Source organism: Halichoerus grypus, chromosome 7 (genome assembly GCF_964656455.1).
Source record: "Halichoerus grypus chromosome 7, mHalGry1.hap1.1, whole genome shotgun sequence".
NCBI classification, from domain to species: domain Eukaryota; kingdom Metazoa; phylum Chordata; class Mammalia; order Carnivora; family Phocidae; genus Halichoerus; species Halichoerus grypus.
Window position 1 is genome coordinate 75,507,119 of NC_135718.1, and position 8,903 is coordinate 75,516,021.

Below are 8,903 nucleotides of genomic sequence, written 5' to 3' on the forward strand. Positions count from 1 at the left end.
TGACTGAGACATCCAGATGTCCCTGTTTCATTTTTCACTTTTCCTATCATTTAACCAAAAGAACATACCCTTAGTTGCTACAAATGTATATATTTGCATATACACACACACCACATACAAATGTTCCCCCTACTCATTCTTACATATACATTTTAGAATCAGCTTTTCAAATTGAAAATAAATATTATTGGCATTCTCATTGGAAATATATAAAATAGATCTAATGTTTTCAGAAAAATTGACAATGTTATGACACCTAATGAGCATTTTATATCTCTCTAGTCAATTTCAATCTTGTTTAACATCTTTCATTAAAGTTTTCCAGTTTTCATCATAAAGGTTTACATAAATTTGTCATATATATTCATAGGTACTTATTATTGTTGCTTTGCAAAATAGAATTTTTTGTTGAAGAACGTTCACATGCTTTTAATAGCATTCAGACATAATCTTTGGTACTTTATTTTTTTAAAGATTTTATTTATCTATTTGAGAGAGAGAGAGCACATGAGCAGGGGTAGTGGCAGAGGGAGAAGCAGACTCTCCGCTGAGCAGGGAGCCCGATGGGGGGCTCAATCCCAGGACCCTGGGATCATGACCTAAGCTGAAGGCAGGTGCTTAACTGACTGAGCCACCCAGGCACCTCAGTCTTTGGTACTTTAGTATTCTATTGTCATTGCTATGCTAGGTAAAATTTTTCTTCAGATAACATAAGGAGAAATGAACTTCATTATCTAATCCTGCTCTTACTTTCAATAAATTTGCTATTTTATTAATGCCAGTAATTTCTAAGTCCTGTAGAATTTCTCTTGGAAGTGTTCTCACATCTGTCCCTTCGTCATGTCCATCCAGCTTACACACAATAACACTTTCTTACCCCAGCCCCCCATCACATCAAGCCTGAATTTCCAGAATAGCTTCTCAGATCGATCCATTGTCTAGTGCTCCACCAAACCCCAATCTAGCCTACAGAAAATCTCTTAATGAATGAAATGGACCTTATTCCCTAATAAAAATGTACAATGTCTAAAATTCATATCCTATTAGATTTTCCCTGCTTCTCATTTAACTTCCTCTAGAAGAGCTTTTGTAATATATACTTACAGTCTGTTTTTCCATCTTGGTATCTTTCTCTCCCATCAAACCAGCAGGCATCTTTGCCATCTCTCTTATCCCTTATTCCAACATGCCATGTTCACTCATATCTCTGAAAGCTTCTGTCATATCTGTCCCTGTTTTCCAATGTTTTCCATACCTCCCACATAAAAAACAATACTCTCACCTTTGAAATCCAAGTTAAGCCCCACTTTGATTTTAGGTTTTCTCTTGTTACTCAACCCACATTCATAACTCACAATCCTAAATTCCTCAATAATTACTCTTTGCATGTTCATGTTGTTAGAATACCATATAATGTGCTGTGTTCCCGTTTTTATATTTCATCTGTTGGCAATAATGGATTGAGTTTGTAATATGGTCAGACACTGTTTCTGCAACCAAACCTCTTTGATATGTTTCAAATGGGACTTTTTGCATCCCCAAAATGAAATGCGTTGACCTAAAAAGTAATAGCTGCTCAATCAATATTTGTTTATTAATTTCCCTTATTTACTCTTCAATTCCCGTAACAGAGCAGTTGTGCACACATTAAACACTGAATGTACATATTTATGCCCATTATGTACCTCTCCTGAAGGTAAAGTTTGTAGTATTTTTTTCTCTTTCTAACTTAGGAAGTTTTTATAAAAATGATAGAGTTTCTATGGAAAAATCTGTATATAGTGTGATGAAAATGCCAGAATTTTAATATAGGTTTTGTCTGATTTGCCTAATTTTTATTATTATAGTTTGCCTTATTCCAAATCAACTTAACAGAATAAGAATTCAGAATAAATTCAGAATAAAGCATCAGCACTTTGGTGTTAACATTAAGTGGGCTATGTTAACACTTCATTATGAGCATATATTACTTATTTCTCTCTCATAAGCCTATCAGTAATGAGTATATATGATTGTCAAACACCTTATTTATAAAAGAGGATATTTTAGCTTAATATCTTACAGGTAACTAACCTTTTATAAGGTACAATTTCTACAGCCCACCTATTTACTTAGGACTCAATTAATTTGCTTCCAACCACCTCTTTTAAAGACTGCAGCATTTCTAACTTCATCTACAGTTTAATCTGTTTGAACTTTAAGTTGTAAAAAACTGTCCTGACTGAAGCCATTTTAAAATAGAGTTGGAGAAAGCCATTTCAGAGAAACTGCCTTACCCACCTTTGTTTGATCTGGGCGCAAACCTTTGGAGTGGGCAAAATGGCAATTGTTTTAAGCAATTACCTGAGGAATCAGTAGGAGAATGAACATTTTGGTCACAAGATTGATAGATGTGGGGTTTCTGAAGATAAAATCAGTCGTCAATTGATGTCTAACCAAGTTAGACACTTGTTAACACCCAGAGAAAAACTTTTATTTTTCTTTTTTTCAAGTTATGTAATTAACCCCCTTCCTCCTCCTCATAAAAAAACCTTTGCCTTCACCTTAGAAGCAGGAACACTATTTGGGTAACCACCTGAATCTGTGCTCCCCAAAGTGCAATGCTTTAACCCCAAATAAACACTCATTTGCCTCTCATTGTGGCTCTTTCTCTCCAGGTTGACAAAGTAAAGACAGGAAGCAGCCATTAATGATATAACACTTAGAATAAACTCCCTAAATGGAAACAGATTTTGTAATTCCAAATATAGAAGTTTGTAATTTAATTGAATGGCAAGTATTTTTAAAGATTTGTTTATTTATTTGAGAGAGAAAGCAGGGGGGTGGAGGGAATAGGGCAGAGGGAGATAGAAAGAATGCCAAGCAGGGTCCACACTCATCACAGAGCCCAATGCCAGGCTCAATCCCAGGACCCTGAGATCATGACCTGAGATCATGACCCGAGCTGAAACCAAGAGACGGACACTTAACCGACTGAGCCACCCAGGCGCCCCTTGAATGACAAGTATTTGAACAAGTGAAGGAAAAATAATCCATTTCTTCTGTCCATTTTATTTCAGGGAAGTAGTAGATGCTTAAAAAAATGGAAGTATATTTGCAATTATAGGTCCTATTATTCTAGGAAATATGGATATAGATAACTAAGTAAGCTCTATATAATACCCTTATGAATAGCAAAAACATAAAAACTATCAGTTTATACTCTCTTAATAGCTTCTTATAATCTAAGTTTATTTTCTTCTAGACTGTATTGACTATGATATTTCATCATGTTCTTTATCAGTTATATAATTTCTTTTACTATTATGGATATTAAACATTTCCTGCTATTTTCCTCCCACCCTTCAAAAATATGCCATCTAAAAAAGAATTAAAGGGGCACCTGGGTGGCTCAGTCGGTTAAGCGTCTGCCTTCAGCTCAGGTCATGATCTCAGAGTTGTGGGATCCAGCCCTATGTGGGGCTCCCTGCTCAGTGGGAGCCTGCTTCTCCCTCTCTCTCTCTCTACCCCTCTCCCCCACTTGTGCTCTCTCTCTCTCACTCTCTCTCAAATAAATAAAATCTTAAAAAAAAGACATAAAAACTTCAATAAACCACCTTTGAGAAATTCCAACAAAAGCAAAGTTGAAACAATTGCTTAACTTAAAATTTTATCAGAGCTTTCTGACTGTGGACACCACCGTGTAAGCATCCCTAAAGTCTCCCTGCCCACCACTGTCATATCTAAGTTAGAGTCTCCTAAAAAGCTTGAATAGCTGCAGAAGTTCTTCATCAGAGGTTTGAGCTTTGAAGAAACTGATAACAGTCTAAGGAGCCATTATGAGCGATGGGGAACATTTATGAACTTTGTGGTAATGAGAGATCCAAAAACCAATGCCTCAGAGGTTTTGGGTTTGTCAGGTTTGCCACCGTAGGGGAGGTGGATACAGCCATGAATGCAAGGTCACACAAGGTGAATGGAAGAGTTGTGGAACCAAACAGGGTTGTCTCAAGAGAAGATTCTCAAAGACTTGGTGCCCACTTAACTGAGAAAAGGATTTTTATTGGTGGCATTAAAAAAGACACTGAAGAACATTATTTTTAACAGTATAGGAAAACTGAAGTGATTGAGATCATGACGGACTGAGGCAGTGGCAAGAAAAGAGGATCTGCTTTTGTAATATTTGATGACCAGGACTCTGTACACAAGATTGTCATTCAAGGGCGCCTGGGTGGCTCAGTTGGTTAAGCGACTGCCTTCGGCTCAGGTCATGATCCTGGAGTCCCTGGATCGAGTCCCACATTGGGCTCCCTGCTCGACAGGGAGTCTGCTTCTCCCTCTGACCCTCCCCCCCTCTCATGTGTTCTCTCTCATTCTCTCTCTCTCAAATAAATAAATAAAATCTTTAAAAAAAAAAAAAAAGATTGTCATTCAAAAATATCAGGCTGTGAATGGACACAACTGGGAAGTAAGAAAAGCCCTATCTAAGCAAGAGATGGCTAGTGCTTCATCCAACCAAAGAGGTGGAAGTGCTTCTGGAAATTTTGGTGGTGGTCTTGGAGGTGGTTTTGGTGGGAATGACAACTTTGTGGAGGAGACTTCAGTGGGCGAGGTGGCTTTGGTGGCAGTCAAGGTGGCAGTGGATATGGTGGCCGTGGGGATGGCTATAACAGATTTGGCAATGAAGGAAGCAGTTTTAGAAATGATGGGAGCTATAATGATTTTGGCAATTACAACAGTCAATCTTCAAATTTTGGACCCATTAAAGGAGGGAATTTTGAAGGCAGAAGCTTTGGCCTCTATGGTGGTGGAGGGCTATACCTCGCCAAACCATGAAACCAAGGCAGCTATGGTGGTTCCAGCAGCAGCAGTAGCTAGGACAACAGCAGAAGGTTTTAATTATTGCCAGGAAACAGAGCTCAGCAGGAGAGAAGAGCCAGAGAAATGACAAGAAAGCTACAGGTTACAACAGATTTGTGAACTCAGCCAAGCACAGTGGTGTCAGGGACTAGCTGCTACAAAGAAGACATATCTTAGACAATACTCATGTGTATGGGCAAAAAACTCAAGGAGTGTATTTGTGACGAATTGTATAAAAGGTTATTTTAGTTTTTGTTCTGTGGAAAGTTTAAAGGATTCCAACAAAGGATTTTAATGCAGATTTTTTTTTTTTTTTTTCGCACCCATGCTACTGATTGCTAAATGTAATAGTCTGACCATGATGCTACATAAATTGTGTCTAAATAAATAAATGTTGTATCAGAGATTTTAATATTTTAATATGCTGTATGAAATGTCAGGAAGGACAACACTCTGTACAGGATTTCCTGAAAATCTGTAACCATGGAACTGAAGGACAGAAAATTCTTCCACCCCAAGATATGGCTCTTCTCATATTGATTATTTTAAGCTGTTTTTTTCTTTTAAGATTTATTTATTTATTTTAGAGAGAGAGAGATAGCATGAGCAGGAGGGAGAGAGAGAATCTCAAGCAGACTCCATGCTGAGCATGAAGCCCAACACAGGGTTCGGTCCCAAGACTCTAGATCATGACCTGAGCTGAAACCAAGAGTCAGAGCCTTAACTGACTGCACCAACCAGGCGCCCCTGGTTATTTTTTTAAGTAAGCTCTACACCCAGTGTGGGGCTTGAACTCATGACCCCGAGATCAAGAGTTGCATCTTCTACCAACTGAGCCAGCTAGGCACCCCTTAAGATGGTTATTTTTAAGAAACTGCAGACACAAGAGAAGCTCTGAAAACTGAGTAGAAGTTACTCCTTTGTAAGAAACATTTACATTTATAATGGAAATCTCCATTCATAAGGGTGTCTCATTACACCTCACTATACCTGGAAGAGGGAATGGCTCAATCTCTAGAAATTTATTTATGGAGAAGACAGTGAGTGAAATCTGTGTAACAACCTTATTTTTGTTGACTGTGCTTTTCTTGGCAACCTCCCATAATAAACACCCCATCTCCAATGTCTTCTTTTGTCTTTAGCTGAAGATGGTATTTAAAGTGATGGGTTCAGTCATTCTGAGGTGTTACTCAGTTCTTGGGTCTTTCCCATGTATTCATGTTATTAAACTTTTGTTTTCCTCTTGTTGATCTGCCTCATGTCAGTTTAATTATTAGATCAGCCAAAGAACTTAGAAAAGTAGAAGAAAATTTTTTTCCCCAACAGAACTGTTCCTTTTTCAACTTTACCATAGGATTGAAGACATTTTGAAAAATCTTGTTATAGTGTAAACTGTGGGTTTTTGGATTCCTGGAAACTACATTTAAATCCCAACCCCTTCCAGCTCTCCCTCTGTTAATTAAGTATTTGAGCCTTGATATAGTCATATGTAAACAGGAAATACTACTGACCTAACAGGCCATTGTATAAATGGCATAAGCCAATTCAGATAACTCATTTCAACATTTACTTAGGTCCTAGGCAAAGACCAGCACTTGGTTAGGAGCTAGAGATAAAGAGATAATTAAGACATGACTCCTAAGCTCAAAGAGTTCACTATTTTCAAACTTACTGGCCAGTTTTTAATATGGGAATTCCCTCTGGCCACATTCTTCTTATTTTCTACATTCTTCTCTGTATCTTTCAATCACTCTTTTGTGGCTGTCAGCTCCAAACTATCACATTCCTAACCAGAGCATTTTAGCTCTCCATTTCCCCAAACCAACTATCCTTGAACATCTAAAGCCCATAGATGGAAAACAAAAGGTCATATATTCTGGATATCTCTCCTTACAGGTACAAAGGATGGAAAAATATTTGAAAGCAGAGATTTTCTTAAACAGACTTCAAGTCAGATTTGTCACAATTATCTCATCCAGTCTTGACATAGATAAAGTGAAGCAATGTCACTGTCTTTTCTTGAAGGGCCCTGAGATCATCTGGAGGGGTTTGTTACTATTATTTTGTCCATCTTCACTTGGTTAGTCCTATTTAAAATAGATTTTTCAAAAAAATTAAATAAAAACACAAATAAAAGCTTTTTCAGCCAAATAATACACAAACAGTAGGTCTCTTATATTTAAAAATCAGCAGTTGTTCTGATGAATATAGCAGTGCATTTAAATGAGGAAAGAAAAAATAGATATAAAACTACAAATTCACAAAAAGAACATATTCATATGAATATTAAATGTTTCTTTTAAGAGTTTTTAAATTTATTTATTTACTTATTTATTTATTTAAAGAGTGCATGAGTGCGTGGAGAGACAGAGGAAGAAGGAGAGAGAGACTCTCATGCAGACTCTACATTGAGTGCAGAGCCCAGTTCAGGGCTTGGGGCTTGATCTCACGGCCCTGAGCTGAAATCCAGAGTTGGACACTTAACTGACTGAGCCATCCAGGTGCCCCAAATATTAAATGTTTCTTAAGTAATAGATTAGACTGTGCTTAGCTAAAAAAAAGAAATCATAATTTATTCCAATTCAAAATAAATGTTTGAGTAACCAGTATATCAAAGCAATAAAGGCAGTTGTAAAAAAAAAAAAAAAAAAGGTACAACCTCAGCATTAAAATAATTTAAATTTTATACTAATGACAAACAATTAAGCATTTATTGAACTTGCTGTGTTTTAGCATTGTTATGAGTCTTTCTGTTTTTGTTTTGTTTTGGATGTGAGGGAAAAGATTAAAAGCTGAAGCTTCAGATTAAAATTTGCAGGAAGGAAAAAAGTATCTTGTAATTTTGGGCAGGCAATGCTTACTTCTACCCATTAGATAGCAATAATCATAGAACACTTCAGATACATATCCTCAGGAAAAAAATTCATTCAGGTAGTGTGTAAGTTTGGGTTGATTTTTGTTTTCAAAGTTTGTTATTGTAATTGACCATAATAGAGGCAAATCTTTTTTAAATTATGTTTGCCAAAAAACAATAAAATAAGGTAAAGTGAAACACACCAAATAATGAGTATAAAAGTTAAATTTTTAAATCTGGTCTGAGTTGCTACAAAAATATTTCCAATAGTGTTTTCCTTCTACTCCCTAGCCTGCTTTGGATTTGGATAACAGAATAAGCCTTGGGCACCCATGTTTTTATCCCAATCCATACAAATCCAGAAAAGAGAATATATGGTAGAGTAAAGATTATAAGGGCAAGATTGGATTCTTGAACCAACTAAGGATTTAGAAAATAAGGAATTTTTTTTTACATTTCTTGAATAATTTTATTCCCCAACTCTATAAAAATGTTGTAACATCATCTTGTCTTATAATTTTTCATCTTGCAAAAGGAAAATATTATTACTCACTTCTTCCTACAGAGATAATATATGGAAGGAAAGCCTCTCCTCCACCCTGTTAACTATAATGACTAGGGCCCTTAGAATTAAATTGACAAAAGACAGATTAACCGGAGAAAGGGTATACACATTTCATTGATGTTAATATTCTTTCATTTGTGGGAATTTCACAGAAAGGAAGTGAAAATCCGAAGAAGTGGTTAGACCTGAGAGCTTATGTACAATTTTAACAAAGGGGGATAAATTCTGGAGAAGTAACTAGATAAGAGAAAAGGGACTTGGGACTCCTAAGGACAATAAATTGTGGGAAGATAAGTATATGGAGAAACTAGTGGGAAATGAGGGTGCCTTTGTTTGTGCAGAATTATTTCACTGTTTTCTGTCTTCTCCATGGCCATAAAATTCCCCTAGAGAGGGGATTTGTGGCAGTCTTCATTTCTTAGAAATTTCTGCTTTTCATCAGATAAGGGAAGCTCTAAGAAGACCTTTCTGAATCTGTTAATTCTCAATTTGTGTCAGCACAAAACAATCTATATTTCAAAGTGGCATATTTTGAGGTGGCATATTCAGATCCCCTTCAGTAGCAGTTTCAAATGGCAGCCTCAAACAGAAGCATTGTCACTATACTTTTACAGTTTCTGTTACTGGAAACTAAAGTCAATTAAC

The 8,903-nt window shown here is 36.5% G+C and overlaps 1 pseudogene; it reads left to right on the forward strand.

The window, feature by feature from the left end:
- Positions 1–3,825: 3,825 nt before the first annotated feature.
- LOC144382653 (heterogeneous nuclear ribonucleoprotein A1 pseudogene) lies at positions 3,826–4,878 on the forward strand (annotated as a pseudogene).
- Positions 4,879–8,903: the final 4,025 nt, after the last annotated feature.